The 21,781-nt window shown below is 43.5% G+C and overlaps 1 long non-coding RNA gene across 1 annotated transcript; it reads left to right on the plus strand.

Annotated features, from left to right (window-relative positions):
- The first annotated feature begins 11,657 nt into the window (after positions 1 to 11,657).
- On the plus strand, positions 11,658 to 20,933 carry LOC143441422 (uncharacterized). Its single transcript, XR_013108799.1, has 2 exons — positions 11,658 to 12,017; positions 19,506 to 20,933. It is a non-coding gene; the product is annotated as an uncharacterized LOC143441422 (long non-coding RNA).
- The last annotated feature ends 848 nt before the right edge of the window (positions 20,934 to 21,781 follow it).

A 21,781-nucleotide genomic window follows, 5' to 3' on the forward strand; every position in this document is an offset into this window, starting at 1 on the left:
GTTATTGTTTTGCTTTGTTAGAAAGCACCCATCTATCAGGAGACCCTTCCAACTGTCCCCAACTCATGCGTGATATAAGGCCAACAATGACATGTACTGGTCAAGGCAGGATTAATTGACCAGGCTGAAAGCACTGTCATTGGAGGGCAGCCAGCTGTTACCATCAGTGACTTGACTTACTTCAAAGCTAGATCTAATTTAGTTGCAAACATAGTCTGAATTATCCAAGAAAGTTGAATTGTGTAATGATGCTGAGAAGGACCAACCCATTTACAGTACCTGAAAGACATGAGAGATCAGTGGGCCAGATTTGGAGATGAGCAATACTGACATTCATCCTTCTCCTAACTGGCAGCTCAACCTGGCTTATTGACAGCATGGGAGATCTACAGACCAGTGAGCCTCAGGAAGAGGTGTGCCTTTTTTCTCCTCCTACTTAATGGTACTGACTTAAACACTGGGAATGTAAAGTAGACTAAGGCATGGTCTCTGGTCTCCAGAGGCTCACAGGTTTTCTGAAAAGATAGACAAAAATAACAACTATCATAGAATCCTATACATAATATAATGACTGCACATGAGGGACCAAGAGGAAAGCCGGGTAACTGGGTCTGGATGCATTAGGGACACATCCTAGAGAAGTTGCTGCAAAACTCAAAGAAAGGGTGGCACACAAGGAAGCTTGGGTGGTGTCAGATGAAAAAGGACTTCAGGCCAGGTCTATGCAGGAAATGACGAGGGTAGCCTGGGAAAAGGGGCAGATTAGGAAGGAAGGACATTATTGCTCAATCCTGATGGCATGGTCAGATTTACACATGCCATTAGTTCCTTTTCTTGCCACAGTAGTAGAGAAAGGGCTGAAAGTCAAGGCTAAAGTTGGTGAGATAGTCCAGAGGGAAATCACAAGGCCTTGATGTAAGGCAGTACAGGTGGGAAGAACACAGAAGGATGGAACTGAGGTATGCTTCATGTAGAATCAGAATGGATTCAGTTAACTACCTGGATGTGGTTAGAGGTTCAAGGAAGGAAAGTTGAGTGTTGGGAACAGATGAAGTCCAGAGCGTGTTACCCTGCCTGGTAACAAACAGTGAATGTGTTTTATTGACATGAGCATGGCCATATCAAGGACCCTAGACCCACGGAAATGGCAAGACTTTCCCCGGGTTAGGCTCAAAAGAACGGTAAGTTCTTCCAGTAGAACAAGTATGGATATTGACTATATGTAGAAAGTGCCATCTGTAGCTTCCTCCTTCTAGATGATTGAAGCCTGAAACTGTTCCCCGCATCTGGAGACTGCTCCCCAATAACTATCAACTGCCATACTTAGCTGGCCTGCCTTTTCATTCCTGCTGTATATAATAAATGTCCTGAGTTTTTTGGATGGCTGCTACAGTGATTACATCAGAAAACACAACCCACTCAATCGAAACTTTTTAATATTCACATTTGTTGTTTCTTCATTCCTTTTCTTCCCAGTGAGGTCAGTCCCAAAGCTGTGTAGATGGAGGCAGGTGAGGATAATTCTAACATGTCTGGGTTGACTTGCTGAATAGCATTATTCAACACCACCAGACAACGAGGCAGGTAACAAGCTTTGTTACTCTATTTTGAAGTATGAGGGTAACATCAGAGCAATTAATGAATTGATGTTTGAGTGTGTGAATTTGGCATGGCTGTGAGATTATATTGGAACAGTATAGGCAACAGATGAAGTTGTGTATTTCTCAGTCACTGATGAACAGCTCTGATACACATCAGCAAGGAAACAGGGGGTTTGACTGGGTGGATATACTTTAAAAGTGGTACTCCATAGTTGTGTGAGTCTCTGTGCAGTGAGGATAAAAAAACTTTACCTGGTGGAACACATTGTTAGTGATAAATGTGGCAAAATACTTAAGATACTCTATACGGGGCCTCACTTGTAGTAAGTGCTTGGTAAATGTTATTATAATTTATTTCTACCGGAGGAGTCTTGGGAACTCAAATACAAACCGATCAGCTCTGCTTCCTGACTACAGGTGCAATGTGACCAGCAGCCTCATGGTCCGACTGCCATGCCTTCTCCACCATGACTCTCTATCACAATGCACAGTGCCCTAGTGAACTGATGACCTCATGGAATCAGCGGGAGTCAATGCAAGAAGCCATTTGGTTCTGTCAACAGTGGTTGAAGAGGCAAGTATGTACTATTTGAATATCTGATTTGAGCTAGAAGTTCAGGCTATGTGTGTTTAGTTCAGTACTCAGAACACAAGAACAAAACTCTGAGGAGAAATCTGGGATTAGTGGTTGATGCTTTGTGACCTCGGGAGACTGTTTCCTCATGTCTAGTTGACAAACCATACAGCAACCATGTCAGAATATGTCTCTTGAACGGTGGCAGGGATGAAGTGGACTGATTTGTGTGAACCTCTACTTTGCAGTGAGACTCTGCAAGTAATTACGAGGATGTCTGGAGACACCCCTGGGAGGCAGCTCAGTAACTCTTGGAGTTCTATAGATCCAGGAAGTAGAGATAAAACATGTTTGTCCTGATGGCGGACTCTATCTCAGAGTGGCCAGTCAGAGGCATGGATAGTGGACCTGGCTCATCTGTCCAGGTGTTGTAAAAGCCCAGGGCAGCATCTTTCATCTCTTTCCTCTTGGTCCTCTTGTGTTGTCTAGGGCAGAACAGCCTTTCTCTTCAGACACAGGCCTCCATGGGGGAAGTCCCCTCTTGTACCTACCTTTCCAAGTTCAGTGTTCTTGGGGTACACCTCTCCATAAAGGCAGGCTTTCAGGGTCACAGGCCTGGGCCCATAACTCTGGGTCTACATGTGGATCTTACATAAAGACCTAGTTCTGTCATCAGGGGATAAGCAGAGATGTGTTCCTTCCTTGAGATGGTTGAAGAAATTGAGGAGTTTCTCCTGATTCTCTCTGAGTCGAGTAAAGACAAAACAAACTCCCTGGTGGAGCTAGAGCCACAGCTCTGCATGCCCCTGGATGCCTCTGCTGAGCTAGAAGACTCTTCTGAGGCCCACAATGAAGGCTTCTGGATGTTTTAACCTCCCTGAGATGGTGCTTACCCAGCACTCAACAGCACACTCTGGTAAAGCTCTCCACACACTCTTAAGACTTTATCTGTGAGCCGGAAAATGGCATTCTTTGATCTGATAAAACCCGTAGCGGCTTCCTCATATGACAGTTGCCATTGACACCAAAGATATCACTTGCTGATCGCTGGGAGATAAGTGTCACTGCAATCGAGAAGACACTCTTCTATAAAAATAGCTGGGTGTGTTTTTTGGTTTTAAAACAAGCAGATAAACAAACCAGCAAGCCCACTATCTTCTAAGAATACTACAACACAGATCTGAATGGAGCTGTTAAAGATGCCTGAGTGCCCCTCGTGATTAGCCTGGCCCTGAATAGAATCAGTCAGGGTCAAATGGAAGGGGATAGAATGGGTATGGACAGGGTCTAAGGTGCATGGGCATAGGGGTCCACTCAGATCCAGATTAACTGTTTCAAAATGAGCGCTAATCAAGGAATGTGGGTGTTGCTGCTGTGACCGACAGTCTTTGGACTGACTATGCATGGTTGTATTCTTTCAGCTCTTCTGTTTGCACTCACCTTGCTAGAGACTCCATTCCAAGTAACTTGGGCCAGGTCATCCCTGCATACTCACAGAGCCGCTGGGTCCTTTGTCTGTCAAGCACCGCTCAAGGAAGGCAGAATGTGGTCCAAACACCAGGGTCCACTCCAATGTTTCTCAGCGTGAGAACCTGCAGGGGCTGGGAAGGATGGTGTGGTTCTCAATCTCCTGTATGCCCAGATGCCACTAGGGACTTCGAGGAGTTAAGAAGGGGGTCCGAGGGTCCTTGCTTCCTCTATGTGCCAGGCAGAAAGGGGATGGCTGAGCCGAGGAAGGGACAGTATCCTGTTTGGTTTTGAGTGAGTGCTGAGAGTATGGAGGGGCTAAAAGAGAGAGGCCTTCTCCGGGAGATTTAGACTCAGCTCTTTACAACGGAGGTGCCCCTCACCCTCCTACAGTCCTTGTTAAAGGAGAAGGTCCTTACTTATCCAAATTGCTTTATTGTTATGGTGGATATGAATGCATACATCTTACTGAGGGTGAAACAGGGTAGTGTGAAAACTTTTAAGTTTTTATGCTATGTGACAGGTTGCCATGGTCCTCTAAGTGGGGTGTCATGGTTGTGTTCCAGGACATATAAACCCTGGCCAGGAGCTGTTTCCATCGTCTGCCATTCTCAATTATGGGAATTCCTAGGGGGTTTTGAACCTGCTTCAATCTTACCAGGTCTTCTGTATGTTGGCACAGTCCACTTGTCCCACAGTCCTGGACTCTAGAGAGACACATTAAACGTCATGGAGCTTGGCTGGGAGTTATCACAGTAAATGTCTAAAATGAGGAGAATGTGATCAGAGATAGTCACCTCTTAGGACTATGGCCAATTATTCAATCTTCTGAGAACCTTCTGTTTGTTTTCTGGACCTTCCTCTCTCTCAACAGCCTATAAGGCGCAGGTTGATCCCCGGCGTTACTCCGGTTCTGAAGGTTTCTAACTTCTCCAGTGATAATGGGATTTTGGATGTGGGAATGGAAATGAGGCTCTGGGGACTGTGCTTATGAAATGATCAAAGCTCTTCAAGACTGGGAAAATTCTAGGAAATAATGACATTTTCATTGACCCAGAATGTGATTCCTGAGATCTAGAATATTGAGATCTTGGAATATTGGGTGTAGCTATTGCCTAAGAAGAATTCCTATTTCACCTGTCTCTATTCCCACAGCAGTTCTTGACAATACTGAGGAATTTGATAGCAACCCTCCATGTTACTGGCAGTGATGGTGGTCTCAGGAAGAAGGCTGGCTCTAAATCTAAGAGTTTATTGTTTCAAAGGGCATGGAACTATATTGATAATTAAAATTGAGCATATTTATAGCCGTCAATGTGGCGAATGTTCTGACCAAGCAATGAACACATCTGGTGAATGTATTTTGATGTAGTTAAACTTGGGCACAAAAGACAATCACTGCTAATTGGCAAAACTTTCTAATTAGTATGTCTATAGCCCTTTCATGGTAATACATCTGCCTCCCCGGGTGTAATGAACTTTCTTCCCCCCACCCCCCACCCCTTGACCCATGGTTTGGATTCTGATTCCTGAGAATCAGGACAGGCTACGTTCTTTGAATCGGCCTCCTGGAAGCAAAGTGTGTGCTTTTTCATTTCTGGAGAGAACAGGACTGGTGTTCTGTACTGCCCCAGCATTCCGCAGCACAGATCGGAGTGTGTGTTGGGTAATTAGGAAAATGCCCTGGGGCTCATCTTTGCAGGCATCACGAGGTACTTGATTTATAAATAAGAGACAAGACAGCTGGACAAGGAATTTTGTGTCACCCACCAGGAGTTTTTTTTGGGGGATTTTATACCCAAGTTTGAGGCTATGCAAGTTGGATGAGGTAATCCTGAAGTCCTCAGAATATTTTATTTCTTTAGCAATGCATAAGCATGGGAAGAAACATCTGTTATTCTAAGATTGCCTCTGGCAGCTTCTTTCAAATTGTAGTAAGTCCTCTTGGAAATATATGCACTCTACTCTATTTAGATATTTCTAACATTCATCTCATTTATGACTGACATGTTAACCCCACAGTCTTCCTGAATCATGCCATCTAAAGTAAACTGCACAGTTGCAGTCAGTGTGGGTTGGGCACTTTAATGTGGCCAGGAAGCTACCCAGCCACTACATGTGTATTATTTCATGTTAACCTTACAACACCACAAAATAACAGATTTGATCATCCTCTCCTCTTTGTAGGGTTATAAACTAGGCTTAGAAGTCAAATGGGTTCTCTGATTACTATGAACAGTCAGTAATGGAAAGATTTACTCCAGAATCAAACACCTTTAACTCTCCTGTACAAGCAAGTGCCATGTCCCAATCTGGCATCTTTCACTAACAGTTGCAAGAATTACACAAAACACAACCCGGTGTTAGGAACTGAGGAATCCCTAGTCTAGAAAAATAATCAATACAGGATTACACAAAAATAGAAATCAAATTAATTTTAGAGAACAGAGCTGATAGAAATGTAATTATAAAATGCAACTGTGAACCCAGGTTGTAATTCAGCATTTTCTAGTTTCTCTTTTTAAAACTAAGAAGAAAGCTCAGTGAGGTGGCTCCTGCTGGTCACCCCAGTGCTCAGGAGGCAGTGCAGGGTGATAGATGCACGTCTGTGGCCAGCCTGATCTACACAGTGAGATCTAGGTCCTCCAGGGTTCTGTAACATGAGCTTGTCTCAAAAAAGAGAAAAAGAAAAGAAGGAGAAAGGAAAGAAAAAATAATTAATAATAAAAAACCAAGTAGAATAATTTTACTGTATTTTACTTAATCTGACATATCTTAAATATTATTCGAATATGTAATCATAAAAGTTATCAGTGAGATTGTCTACAGCCTATGTTGTGCTTTGTAAATAAAATCTAGTGTGCGTTTTAAGCTATTTCCGTGAGTCCCAAGTTCTCAGTAGCCACATGTGGTAATGGCTGCCACTCAACAGTACAGGTCTACAAATAAAGAAATGGAAAGGTATTTCTGGAGGGATGGCTGCTGGGCGGCAGCAGAATAGCCAACGTTTAAAGGGTTGCCTTGGAGCCAAACGCTGATGGACCATATCAGCAGGAAGTTAGAGGAGATGGCTGCTACGCCTACATTGTCACTTCGATTGAAGTTAGACATTTTAAAATTCAAGGCAGTTACCCAGTATGCCCTAAGTGAGGTCTAATGAGAAAGCCGGTGCTAGGTGCAGAATTGCCAGACCCAAAAGTTTGAGTTTCATCTCCTGTCAGCCGAATAGCTTCAGAGACAATGGGGATCACCTTGTTTGTCTCACAGAGATGTGCATGTGTTAAACCGCAACTCAGAGCTCTTCCTGTTCAGGCTTGGCAGGTTCTGCCCCAAGATGACCCATCTCATGTGCTTTGTGTAGCCTAGGAAACAGGAGACACCTGAGTCATGGAGGCAGCTTCATGGCTTTTAACTCCAGATCTAGGTGGATCTGACGCCTTCTTCTGGTCTCTGAGGGTACTGCGCTCACGTGTGCCTTTACCCAACCACTTCCCTTCCCATCACCCTGGCTGCATACACGTAAATGAAATACACTAAGTCTTAATATGACAAAGTAGAACTTTCCTTATTTTTATATAATTTATTTACTCTCAGGTGAAGTTCTCTTGTACTGTTGCTTCTGCCTGTATTATGGATTGTGTGGAAAGGCACTGTCTGTGGTGGCTCAGGGAAATGCTGATATAAGTCTGGCTGCGTGCCCTCAGATTATGGGTCTTGAGCTCTGTGGTTCCCACTAAGGGACAGCATGTGTCCTCATCCTAACAACATGCTTCCAGCCCTGTGGGCCCCTCTGTGTTGAGATGCGGAATAAAGGAAAACTTTTAGATGTTCCTCTGAACTCCTCTGGGGCCACAGAAAGCTGCGTGTTGCCTGTATTCGCACAGAATTCAGGACTTTCTTGCTATGAGCCTCGTCGTTTCTATCTCTCTACAACTTGTAGCTTCCCTGGCTCCCAGTGGAGCCACAGATGTCTAAATGCCTCTGGGATTTGGTCCTGTTCCTATCCCAGAACCCAGCCCAAAATAGGAGGGGCATCAGGTAGCAGGGCTTCTCTCTTCTAGGATTCCTTTCTTCTTCAAGCATCTTCCCTCCTGCCCGAGCATCCCGTTCACAGCCCTGGGAAGGTGTGTTCGGCTCTAACATAAAGTCACAGTTCTGAAAAGTATAGGTTAAAGTCAGGAAATGTCACAACAAATAAAAGTTTCTCTGAGAAAAATTAACCACGGAATAAAAATTAGCCCACATCTAATGACAGCCAGAGCTACTTGTTATAACGGGAGAAACAGATTCATTTTAGGTCTGTTGCAATGGAGAAAGAGAACACAGGGTAGAGCTGGGCTGGGTTCCGGATCCAGCAGGGGCAGGGAAAAAAATCTAAAGCAGGGATCACGATGGGTGGCAGAGGGTGGCACAGGATGGACAGGAAATATCAGGAGGCAGGAAGGTTCTTGGTACACTCACCTAACAGGATTCTTGCCGATGACAGGGCAGGACACTGCACCTCACCTGGGCTATGATTCAGAGTGAGGAACCTGGTTAGACTTCAGGGTGAGGGAGTAGTCTGACTAAGCAGAATTCTTGATAACGCTTGATTTTATCGAGAAGCAGAAGGCCTGGACAGGGATCAGGATGTCGACTAAAAATGGGTCAGGGACCTCAGTCAGGAGGAGAGAGAACCTTCGTGCCTTTGCACTGGGACAGTGTCACTTGACTTCTTTCGGGTCCTCGAGCCAGTTTTTAACTGGAGCAGTTTTAGGGAGCTGGAGATGGAGAGGGAGAAACGGTCAGAAAGTGCCCAAAGAAAATAAGTGGGTACATGTCGGCTGGGGGCGGGAGGGGCAGGTAAGGTTGTGCATGTGGGAAGACTTCGTTAGATTCTCCAATTCCTTGTGCTGACAGTACTGCCCCAAACTTTGCTCTAGACCTGGGCTACGGACTTCTGCCCATAGAGAGATGAACGCATTGGAGGCAAAAGAGGCCAATATCTTATAACAAAACAGGGGTTTTGAGCTACACTTAGTGTTTCTTTGACTGGATTAGTTTAAGAATGGTGAGCAAAACCAGGCTTCCTGAAGCTAATAAACCTCCACTCTGCCGGAAAGTATCTGCATTCAGTATCCTGGGTTGGAAGTCTAACGTTTTCAATGAATGTTTTCCTCTGAAGCACATTTGGGTTATCATTAGATAGTCATGTTCTACGGGTGTTAGCAAACAGATCCCATGTTTACTGGGCAGTCATTCAGAAAGCTCCCTTGTCAGGGATGCAGGCAGCCAGAGCTAGGAGGCCCCTGCTTCCACCACAGATAGGCAGAGCCACGACTCTAACTGACTGCCACCTAGTGGCAGCACGCTCACAGTTCAAGCGAGTTTACCAAGCTGAGTTAATGAGTTAATCAGCCCAGGAACTTAGCAATGCAAAACTGAACTAAATAAAGATAGGGGAAGGCCGGGCGGTGGTGGCGCACGCCTTTAATCCCAGCACTTGGGAGGCAGAGGCAGGCGGATTTCTGAGTTCGAGGCCAGCCTGGTCTACAGAGTGAGTTCCAGGACAGCCCGGGCTACACAGAGAAACCCTGTCTCGAAAAACCAAAAAAAGAAAAAGAAAAAAAATAAAATAAAGATAGCGGAAATAGAATATATATATTGCCATTTGGGCTCTAGCTCCATGTCAATGCATTGCTTCCACAAATAGCCCCCAAATGTGCTAGTCGGTATTCTAAAAGTGAGACATATATTTTAAAATGTGGCTTTAAAAAGATGGCTGATATAAAACTTGGGATGATTCATATTTTAGGGAGTAAAATGTAGGATTCGGTAATGCATAAAAAAGTATGGTGGGACCATATTGAGCTACATCTTTGGCTTGGTGAATAGTAAACTGGATTGGTCTGGAGGAGCCTGCTATGCAGAAGCCACAGCGGCGGGTGAGGAGGGGGCGAGAGCTCTCCCAGTTCCTGAGAAGCTGGCGCTAAAAAAGAGTTGCAACTCTCTATTTATAAACAGAGAGCATGAGCTGTATGATTAAATGTTTTTGTCGGGTTTTATAACATTATGTTTGGACACATTTTTTGAGCTAGAAAGGTTAGCAGATAACAAAGAGCGTCTTTCTTTTCGATTACCATGGGATGTGGATCCCCCGTCAACTTCTAGAATTAAAAACCACAGACTTGAATATCATCTTTCCCTGGCACTCTCATTAGTCACTGAAGTTCCAGCTGCTTCCTGACCTTCTTTTATCTAAGTTATTTTTTTTTTCCTAAAATGCAAAAATCGTAGAATCTGCAGGGAAAGAACCTGCCCCGTTTTTATACCCCCTTCACACCCAAAGATTTTGGGACCCCAAAAGGACCATAACTTGCTACCCCAGTTATACCCTTTCTTTGACATGTTTAAGTACTTATGCATATACTTATGGGGGAGCTGTAACGGATGTCACACCTAGCTGTAATATTTTCTTTTAAAATCATTTTTAAGCTTGACAAGCATGACTAGATTTACATGCTGGTAAATCTAGTCTCCAAGATGCTGATCCAGTCTCATGGGTTTGAGTTTGAGTCCAAATTGTCTACATTATGAGTTCAAAGGAAACTGGACTTGAGGTGAGACCCTGCTTCAAAGAACCCAAACCAAACCAAAACAACAAAAATACCCCACGGTTTTATTGAGGTATAATTTACATATAACAAAACATCCAATTGAGTGTATCTACAACTTCATCATTTTCAATAAATGTCCAACTTGTGAAACCAACACTCCAATCAAGTCACCCCCTTCCCCACCCCCACTGCAGACGTGATTCACTTTTTTTTGCCATCAGTTTAACCAGGCCTTTCTATAATGTCTTTAAATGGAATTGCGTGTTGTATTGTCTTTAGTGTCTGACTTCCTTTGCTCATTACAATTATCTAGATTTGTTAATGTTTTAATTTCTTTCTATTGTTGAACTGTTCTGTGAATATATCGTGATTTGTATTTACATTCGACTACTGGCAGCAATTTCACATCAATCTAGCTGCTGTGAATAGTCATATATAAGTTGTTTTTTTTTTTTTTTTTTGTATAGAATAGAGTTTATTCAGGGCATGATGGGGAGGGAAGTTAAGAGGGCAGTAGAGGCAGAGAGAGAGAGAAAGAGTAGAGAAGTAGAGGCTGGCCATGACCATGTGGGGGTGGGGGAGGAAGAGCCCAAGAGGGCAAGAGAGAAGCAAGAGGCAAGAGAGCAGGAGATCAAGAGCATTTAAGTTTTAATCTCTACTTATGTTTCGTTTTTCTTGGCTAGGACTAGAATTGCTGGGTCAGCTGTTCACTGCACATCCGCTCTCTTGAGTGGCCTGCCATTTTGAATTCTCACCAGCATTGACTGAGAGTTCCAGTGACCTCACATCTTTTCAAGTGCCTCTGCTTTACTTTGGTGGATGCACAGACACATCCTCCTGACCCTAGCCACAGCCCCACGGTCACAACTGAGCATCTTTTCCTGTGTCAGAGTCAGTGAGCCAGGCTGGTGTGCTGGTGGCTGCTATTAGTTAATCGGGTAGTTTTTTTTTTTTTTTTCTTTGTTTTGTCTTGTCTGACTGTGTCACTTTAATTTGTGACACACGATAACCACGTAACTGTTGTGACACTGGCTTAGGACATCTAGAGGTGTCGAGAACTGGGTTTTTTTTTTTGATTTTGCAACAACTGTGTGTTTTGGTTGTACCATGACTGTCTCCTTTGTTAACACAAATGCATGGAAGTGCCACATGTAAGAAAATCCCTGTTTCCCTTTCTCTATCAAACAAATTTCTCTTAAATATGCTCATTTTACTGCAGCTGTGTGTGTGCGTGTGTGTGTCTGTGTGTGTACACGTGTATATCACATTGAGCATGTGGAAGTCATAGAACAACTTCCAGAAATTGCTTTTCTCCTCCTACTATGTGGGTCCTGTGGATTGAACCCAGGTCTTGGCAGCAAGCACCTTTACCCTCTGAGCCATCTCACTGGCCCCATTTCTTTATTTTAGAAGTGATTCAAGACTGTTGAGAAGATCTGGAAACTGGAGCATAGAAGAGAAAAGATTCCACTGCCTTCAGTTCAGCATCCTCTGCTTTCATGGGATGATATTTCATGACCTTTCAGAAGTTCCTTTTCTGCCCTGATTTGCATCCTTGTGAGTGTTGGCTTTTATTTGAATTCAGCTTGCATATTTCCTGAGCCATGATTAGAACAACATCTCACAAAGCCCAGCAACATATTAAGCCAGCAGTCCTGCTCCTGTGGTTCAACAGAGAGTCCTGGACAAGATTCTGCGTGCCTTCTACCAGGAGGGTGGTCAGGGAAGCGTCAGCAGGAACACATGGACAGGATGACCAGGGCTTGAGTTGACCTTCTTGTAAGTTTTAATTTGGTTTTCATTTTTCAGTTCAATAATTTGATTTAAAAAAAAATACCATCGGAGCCCGGTGAACCTAAGGTACGTAATCGTTTCTAAGGAAGCCTGGCAAGAGCAATGTGAACGCTGAAATTATCTTTGTTCTTAAGTGGTCCTTGCCAGTGTAACAGTCTCTGTGTCTCATGACACCCCCTCCCGCCCCAGGCATTGGTCTCAAGCTCACCCATGTCTTGTTTTGTTTTCCTTACTATTTTGTTTGAATAGCAATGACTTGTTCCTGTCCCCATGGAAGGAAAGGTCTGTACCAACTGTTTTTATTCTGCTCCTTTAAGAGCACCTGGGGGAATCTATAAGAACCAAGGATAATGACACATATGTATGAGATGCCACAACAAAACCCATCACTTAGCCTGTTAACCTGGGTGGGGCACCCCAAGAAGCCACCTACATCTCTCTAAGCCCCACCCACGCCTCAGAGTACAAGTGCTCTTTGTTTCCTTTGGCTCATGGCTCAGCCTCTTGATAACTTTCCTAGCTCAGCTCCTCTCCACCTGGATTCATGTCTCTCACACTGCCATATATCATAAAAGGAAAACCTGAAGCATTCCTGCACAACCCAACGGCTCCTGACCTCAAGGGAATACACAGTGTCTGTCCACTGCTGGGCATGGGCTCCTCTGCTTATCTCTCATCCAACCCATTCAGCACTGAGGCCCAGCAAGAAATGCTGAGAGCATGCTGGCTTCTCCATTGTCCTATGCCCCTCCTTTGCCCCGTTCTCTGTCTAAAATGTCTGTCACCAGCTCTTCTCTTATCTGGCTTTTCATAGATGGCAAACTCAGAGCTAGAGGTGCTGTGGGCTGGCTCCTCGTGTGTCCGGCATCTGGCTTGGCAGGAACTAAATAGATAAATGTACCTTGGCTGCTCCCTCTATATCTGAGTGGCCACCTCTGCCCTGTGGTAGGTAGAGGTTGCAGTTGCCTGTACATCCCCTGACTTAAGTCCCCTGACAAGAACACCAAAGCATGATGTGTCATTCAGCTTTCTGGGCCATGCAGTTGCTTCTTCTGGATTCCTCTGAGTCCTGGTTCCTGGTGGTTATCAGCAAGCCTCTGGATTTTCTTTCTGCCATTACCAAGCTGACTTCCTAGCTAATAACCAATCTCTGCTCGGCAGGGGCAAGTTTCTAGAGGCTCTGGTTATCACAATGACCCAGGTCCCTTTTGGAGAAGAGAAAAGACATACTGGAAGGAAACCATTGACAACTCTACTTACTTTGTTTATTTTGGGGTCTTGCTATCTAGCCCAAGCTGAACTCAAGCTCAGATCTTCCTACCTCACCCTCCAAAGTGCTAGGTTACAGGCACAGAGAGCCACACCTTTCTACACACACACACACACACACACACAGAGTTAACATAGTTTTGGCCCATTGTATAACTTTGTAATCCCCCCCCCTTTTTTTTTTAAATTGGGGGCTGGAGAGATGGCTCAGTGGTCAAGGTATTTGTTGCTCTTGCAGAGGCTCCGGGTTCATTTTCAGCACCCACATGGTAGCTCACAACCATCCATAATTCTATTTCCAAGAGATCTGACACCTTCTTTCTGACATCCGCAGGCATTAGGCATGAGTGTGATGTGCATGCCTACACGCAGGCAAACACTCAGTCATAGTAAATAAAAAACAAATCATCTAAAAAATGATTTTTAAATTACATTTTATTTACTTGCCGTTGTGTGTGTATAATGTGTGCATGTGCACACATGTAGAGATCAGAAGACAACTTTCAGAACTCTGTTCTTTCCTTCTATATTGTGAGTCCTGGAGAACATGGAAGATCAGGTTTGGTGACAAGTACCTACCGGCTAAGTCGTCTCTCCAGCTTCAACTAGGCATTTTAGCAAGAAGTGCTAAGCCATGGTCAGATTTTTAGTTAAAATTCCAGTGCTGGAGTTTGAACTTGGCGTCTTTTGCATGCACAGTAAGCACTGAGATACCTGGATCCCTGTGGTCATATGTTTTATTTTCACCATTTCTTAGGTGAAACTTGACTTCCTTTGGGGGTTCACTAAAGAGAAATACAGGATGGCAATGCAAAAGTATTGACTAGAAAAAAATGGCAAGAGGCACATTTTCAGGTAACATGGGTCTGGGCTCGCAGCAAGTTGTGTCAAGGTGAGTGTGACACACAGGGATAAAGTAGCCGAGGAAGCTAATGCTTGGGGGAAAGAAAGCCAGATGACCTCAGGTTACCCGAGTGAACCAAGTGAACTGGGATGAGTCAGCAGATGAGTAGCTGTCTGGTCCCCTGCACTTGGCTGCTGGGAGCAGGCCAGAGAGGAAAGTGCTGAGAGGCATTGCTACTGGTGGTTCTCACCAGCCACTGGGAGGAAGAGGAAGCTTTTCCTGTCAGTAGATAAGGAGGAACTGCTGGAGACAAGGTGCTGTGTGACCTCCAGAACTCTGTAGATGTCTCAGTAACTTTCTCCTGCTGTCAGTGGCATGCTGACTGGAACTTCTGAATGATCTGGGGCCTGCCTATCTAGGCCAATGGTCTGCCTTACCCCTGGTCTGTTGGGCTGCACAGTCCTCTCTTCTTGGGCTCAGTTCACAGGAGTTTATTGAGCACCCATGGTATGCTGCCCACTGTGGCTTGTGTGAGGTGGTTAGGATAGGATTTGGGGGCCGAGGCTTCTTGTCTTCCCTACTGAGGGTGCTGATTGTGGTAGATGTCCTAACCCTTCTCGGAACAAGCATGCAACTTCAGCCTGTTGTGAGCTCCCTGACCTCTGAGTTGGGCGGCTACAGGCTAGTTTCTCTCTCTCTCTCTCTCTCTCTCTCTCTCTCTCTCTCTCTCTCTCTCTCTCTCTGCCTAGGTGGTAGGTCTGCAGCTCTTCTCATAGTCTGCTTCCTAGAAGACCGTTGAAGTTGGGAGAGAGTGAAGGCTGCTTGGGCATCCTTTCAGAAGGCTCTGACCAGATACATTTAGGACCTAGGTACAGAAGCTGTAGCAGGAGCTAGCACACAATGGGTGCTACTATGCTCTGCTTGTCAGTGGTTTTAAGGGGCTGGTATTTATTTTAAGTGGTTCTCAAACAATAGCAGCAGCACAGCAACAATAGCAGAGCCCCGTGGCCATGGCGATAACCATGGCAACAGCAGCAGCCTCTGCTCAGAGTGATGGGGAAGTGTTAAGTAGGTCCCTTATACACTTATTCTTTGGTTCTCAATGTCATTCTACCTGGAAGAAAAGTCAGGCCAATTGCTAGATCCTGCAGCAGGGCTGGGATTCATATAAAATCTCTGGATTCCGTCCTGGGCATAGGAAGTGATGGAGATTTAACCCCATGGAGCTGGGAAGGTAGATGTTGAAGAAAAGTGTGCCACGTCAGCACCTGTCCTTTCCTCTCTGTCACCTGGAGCAGGTAACCTGGCTGCTACTTTGCTTTGGTTCCCGCTATGAGATGAAATCTTAAAACAGTTTGATTTTTGTCTGTTGAGATTTTTAAAAAATGGTTTTGAGGTGCAATTAGCATGCAACAAACATACCCAAATTAGAGATATAATTTGATTGTTTTCGATAAAGAGGTAATTGCATTGTAACTCACTCTCCATTCGTGACCCAGAACATTTTTGCATCCTCCCAAAGTTGTCTACTTTGCTTTGCAGTTAGTCTGTTTTCCCTGCCCAGGCAAGCTCTGGGCTGATTGCTCCTGGGAGGAGATTAGTTTTGTTTCTCCTGAGTTGCACGGAGAACTTCCTTGTATACAGACTAATGTATCTGGCTTCTCTCTCTCTAAGAATAATGTATACATTTTTTCAACCTAACCATGTCATAGCACATATATTCCACTGCATGGAACATATCACCTTTGCTCACCTAGCTCTCAGATATGCTGAATATATTTAATGGATTGACAACGTGGTTGGATTTAAATGACCATTTTGCCATTTGCTTCAGTTTGTACAGGAGGGAAGAGGTATACGGTGGTACAGAGATGTGGAGATGTGGGGATGTGGGGAGGGAAGCTTTTAGGTTTTTGTTTTTAATACTGATGACCTGTTTTTAAAATTTAAGATTTATTTATTTATTATATATGAGTACACTGTTGCTGTCTTCAGACACACCAGAAGAGGGCCCCAGATCCCATTACAGATGGTTGTGAGCCACCATGTGGTTGCTGGGAATTGAACTCAGGACCTCTGGAAGAGCAGTCTGTACTTTTAACCATGGAGTCATCTCTCCAGCCCTGCTTTTAGATTCTTTTTGGCGATGATGCCATATTCTTTCGCTTTTGAATTAAAAAGGCCACAAAGACAGGCAGCCGTGGACTCAGCAAATGGAAGCCGTGAGACAATATTCCTACTAAATATGAAAAAAATGTTCTGCAGTCATTTGTAAAGCATGTTCCTTTGTTGTAGGCTGTAGACTTGGCAAGGAGCAAATGTCTGTAGCAGAATGAGGAACTGTCAGCTTTGTTCTCAGCCTGTGCTACACTAACAGCTAAAAATGAAATGAATTCAGACCCAGGGTCTAGATGTTACACACACACACACACAGAGAGAGAGAGAGACAGAGAGAGAGAGAGAGAGAGAGAGAGAGAGAGAGAGAGAGAGAGAGAGAGATTGGATACCCAAGGTGGTGACACTGGAAATTGGGCATGTCAGGAGACAGAGATCCTTCTCCTGAGACCAGATCAGTTCCTGTGAAGACAGGCTAGACCTGGACCATCCTCATCTCCTCTCAGAGACGTGCTACTGCTAAGCTCTGTGTAACCCTCACCACGTGAAGGTTTTCACTATGTCATATCACAGCAGTGACGTATGTAGCCACGCATGCTTGTACCTTTCTGCTTCTAGAACCATGAGCCTAAATAAATGACTTTATATTCTAACTTACTCAGTTTCAAGTATTCTGTTATAACAACAGAAAATAAACCGAGACACTTGGCCTTAGTTGTCTAGTTTGCTTACACCACCCCGATTCTTAGAGGCAGGCATGATGACAAGAAAGAACCTCATTCAGTTGACTCTACATTGTTTTATTAGGAAATTGCTAGGAGGGTCCAGTAGATGTTTTCTTAAGTAGTTAGTAAATAATCAGGTGCAGTGGTTTCTGATGGACATGGTATAACAAATGTGGCAATTTTTGGTTTTTCTCGTGAATCCTAGAGATGACTTTATATAGAAGTTGGTTGAATTTATAATCTTCTCACCTCACCTTTGAGATGAACTCTCTATTCAAAAGTCAGAACAGTTTGTTCATTAAAGACTGAAAAGGAGATTTATCCCATAGCATTGAACAAGGAGCCCATCTTTCTTCCTACCCTTTCTTCTCTCTCTTCAATCTTTCCCAATAGAAATATTTCCCTTTTTGTAATCCATTTTTACTGCAAAATTATACCCATTTTAATGGAAAAAGGAGAGTCTTAAACTTAATATGAACTCCTCGGCGACCTAAAAAGTCAAGGCCAGCTAGCAAAGAAAACCACCTGATGGCAAAATGCCAATGCAGACATGCTTGGTTATTCTCATTTGTGTCGTTCTTATTGGAATTACAGTATTCTCTCTATTTCTTGTTGTATGTAGCCACTCATACTTGTACTTTTCTGCTTCTAGAACCATGAGCCTAAATAAATGACTTCATATTCTAACTTACTCAGTTTCAAGTATTCTGTTATAGCAACAGAAAATAAACTGAAACACTTGGCCTTAGTTGTCTACTTTGCTTACACCATCCGGTTCTATTTGTTTCTCTATTTGTCTCTTTCTCTCTTTCCTTCATTTTTTGAGATAGGGTTTCTTTTTTCTGTGTAGCCCTGGCTATCCTTGAACTTACTTTGTACACCAAGCTGCCCTCCCACCTCTCCCATGTGAGTGCTGGGATTAAAGGTGTGCCACTACCATCTGGCCAAAATGGCAGCATTCTCCAGGTCAGGACTGATAATTTCTCCATTCTTCCTCCTGTGTATACAACCGATTGAAAACCTTTATGTTTCATTATCTACTAATTACTAAGTCAAGTCCTAACATAGAAATATGGCTTAAAATTTAAAATGAGATTTAAAATGTGTAGTTCATTGATCAATGTTGGTGTCTTTCCATACAAAGAGGGACTTTTATGTCAGAGGGTCAACATTGAGGGGTTTTCACCAGAGGAGACTGCTCAGACATGAGTTTAAGCCCATAGAAAGTCTTCACTAGCCAGGCTGCGATTACACTGGGTGTTTGGGATCCTAGTGTAGCACCAAGCATTTCTCAGGGTGAACTTTTAATCACAAAACCCAGGTTCTGGGTTGACATACTTCACTTAACAAGAACAGTTAACCAGAAGCAGAACTACAGGATCTAAAAAGCCTCTTTATGGTGTTTGATGGATTAGGCCTTTGCTTTAGTTTTGGCAGGTAATGCTGTCTACAGCTGAGCTTTACAGCCTGAATGGCATTTCCATCATGGAATCAGTTGTGTTAAGGTCTCAGGGCCTACTAAGGTCTGGGAACCTGTTATAGTCATCAGTATCACTTGGAAGATTGGACCCTACAAGACATTACTCTCAGAAAAGCCTGTCAGCATCTGAGCGTTTTCATTTTCCCATAGGAGCAAGGGTTAAGAGGAGGGAGGAAGGCAGAGAAATCCAACTGAATGGGTGGAGCAGAAAGCATTCCCAGAGTCAGGCCAGGCTTCATCCTGGTACAGCTCAATTCCCAGAGTCAGGCCAACCTTCATCCTGGTACAGTCCTTGCATTGCTCTCACAACTGAAGGACAAGAGCAAAAACAGAGCAACTCTCTAGTCAATGTTGAGCTCCAGCAGAATGGGGTTAGTATTGTTACAGTTTCTGTGCATCAAATGCCACTATTGTTATGGGTACTGTGCATCAAGCAGGATTCCTTACGTTTCCCCCAACTGAAGACCCTTCGCAGTTGACGCCTCCTCACTGAACTCATACGATGGCTTGTTTTCAAAAGCTGTTGGGTCCAAGATGCATTTTGTTTTAAATAATTTTTTCATTAAAATTCAGCTTGCAGTATAATATAATTGAAGCTCAGCCTGAGTTTGTTTTATGATGCATTGGACTGGAAAATCTATGAGCAGTGAATTATTCAAGATGCATAGATGAGGGATCTGGGTTCTCACGTGGAGAGGGGTGATCAAAGAAATAAATAAAATTCTATGTGTCTTATTATCTCATTTTATTTATTTTTTAAAAACTCCTTCAACTATCAGAGAAAAGAAATCAATATCAATCTTCACATTGGTCAGGTTCTGCACTTCAGTTATTAATGAATGTCAAATTTGACCACAGTCCTCTGAACCACAGGCTCCACAATAATATTTCTGAGCCTTTATTAAAAACGTAATATGTCATTGGATTTTCAAACACGATTCTCCAGTAGCTAATTTGACTAATTTTATTAATGAGAGGGTTTTGACGATAATGTAGTGTGCTTGCATGTAAGAGTGAACTATAAATTATTCCCACTGCAGGTGATGGGTAGCAGCTGCCCTGAGACTCGGCAGGCACCGTTGGAATTAACCCCGAAATCTTGCACTTCCTGCAAGAACCACGACTTCCCACAGCTGCAAACTGCTGTCCTCTCACAGAAGCTTTCCAATCACATTTTCCCTCAGCAATGATCTACTGCTGATGTGCACAGTCTGTGAAATGTTGTCTGTGTTAATATCTCCCGAAACCCCTTGCCATTTTGTTGTCCATGTGACACTGTGGATTCCAAGTTTTTAAATATAAACCGAGACAACAATCGGGAACTGACATTGGTGGTCAGAATTGCTGCAAGAGACAGAATATCTTGCAGCAGGTTTCTATGAGGAAAGAGCTTGAGTGTATCCACACTACAAGAAGCCTAAGGTCTGGGGGAGAAGGATTGGATCTGGCAGAGAAGTGAGAGGCGCTCAGCTTCGCTTCGAGAACAGAAAGTCACAAACAATATTTCCAACTGTGGCTGGTTTTGTGTCCTTTGTATACAAACAGTGGAACTGGTTGTTCAGGAGGACCGTGAGACAATGGGGGTTACTTGAGTGCTTTTTCAGATCCCAGAGGATGGAGTGCAAATAAGAGGGAAGCAGAGGTCAGTCCAAGGAAAAGAAGTCTCTGTGAGGGCCTGCTTCCCAGAAAAGACAACACACAATGACCTACTTAGCAAATGAAAACACAAACCAGAGGAATTGGCCAAGGTCACAGATACTGATCCTCTCCTGTTCCAGTGATTTCAGGTGTTCAGAGCAAGACAAAAATTTGCCTACACGAGAGAGTTCCCTTAAACTTCCCTGGGCAATAAATCACAGACTGTTGAAATTTTTTGCTTTTTTAAGATTTTGTTAAATAAAGGGCAGCAGCAAGCTGAGGTCCAGTCTGTACCTGCTTTCCTTTTTTGGATGAAGGCAACATTTGACTAAGAACAGCTCTTTCCCAGTGACCCTTTTATGTTAGGCTTCCTTTGAACTGGCCCCCTGAGGTCGCTGGAAGCTCCACAAACCAGATGCTTTACATATTCTGATGAAACCCATATGTTCCAGTGTTCATCTCATTATATACATTTTCTGGGTGAGTTCTGAAATAATTTTATTCAAAGCTTAATACTTACCAGAAAGATGAAAGAGGTCAGATTTTATAGGCCCAACCTTTCAAAAGTCTTAGAAGCTAAAGATTTTGTTAATGAAAAGTTCTATCTAAATCCACACCTACATGCTATCACGCTGTCTCTCCGTCTATCTACCTAACCTTATTGTGATCATAACTCCAGCAAAATATACAGAGAAAAATAATCATCATAAAAAACACTGAAAAATTCAAAGAAAATGTCCTTGGGTAAAGGCATTACTAGTGAAATGTTCTTGTTTGTGAATCTTGGTGACATACTTCATGCCAGCATGAATGAAAGTTGCTATCTGTAATGGCCTGATGAGTTTTTTTTTCATACTATGTAAGAAATATCAAGTATTATGATGGCTAACATTATGTTTAAAGCTTAAATTACTACACTTAAAGATCTGTAAAGCCTGGCTGTGGTGGCTCACACCTTTAATCCCAGCAATTGGGAGGCAGAGGCAGGTCGATTTCTGAGTTCAAGGCCAACCTGGTCTACAGAGTGAGTTCCAGGACAGCCAGGGCTACACAAAGAAACCCTGTCTGGAAAAACCAAAAAAAAAAAAAAAAAAAAAAAAAAAAAAAAAAAAAAAAGATTTAAGATCTGCAAGTCAAAAATTACCTCTAGCCTCTAAAAGCTATACCAGTGAGAAAGGGACCCTGTTAGCCAGCTTGCTTAAGAACAGATAGCTTCCTGGAATGCCTGTGGTTTTTCTTGTAATTGCCTAGTCTTTTACAATTTTAACTTACTCTGTCCTTTATTCAAGATAATAGGCAAATGCTGTGTGTTTCTGCTCTGCTTCTGTAAATAAGCTTGCTTGCTCAAGATAACCAATGACATCTGTTTGTTAACTGAGCCCCTGCTTACACATAGGCAGGATTCTTGCATGTAGGCAGGATATGTGCCACCCCCTACTCCAGAACATAACCTTGTATTTTTTTTTTTCTTTATAACCCCCTGATGAATGTGACTCAAGGCTGCATCTTGAGAATCCCGACTTTCTTGTGTAGTCCTGGTGCCAATCTCAGTAAAGTTTCTTCTTTAAAGTTAATCATGGTCAGACTGGCACATCTCTGAACAACCCCAGACCTGTTGCTTTTTAACAAAATCTTAATCACTCAATTTTACCAGTGAAGACTTGGGAGCCAGATGCTA

This window comes from Arvicanthis niloticus, chromosome 2 (assembly GCF_011762505.2).
Source record: "Arvicanthis niloticus isolate mArvNil1 chromosome 2, mArvNil1.pat.X, whole genome shotgun sequence".
Taxonomy (NCBI): Eukaryota; Metazoa; Chordata; class Mammalia; order Rodentia; family Muridae; genus Arvicanthis; species Arvicanthis niloticus.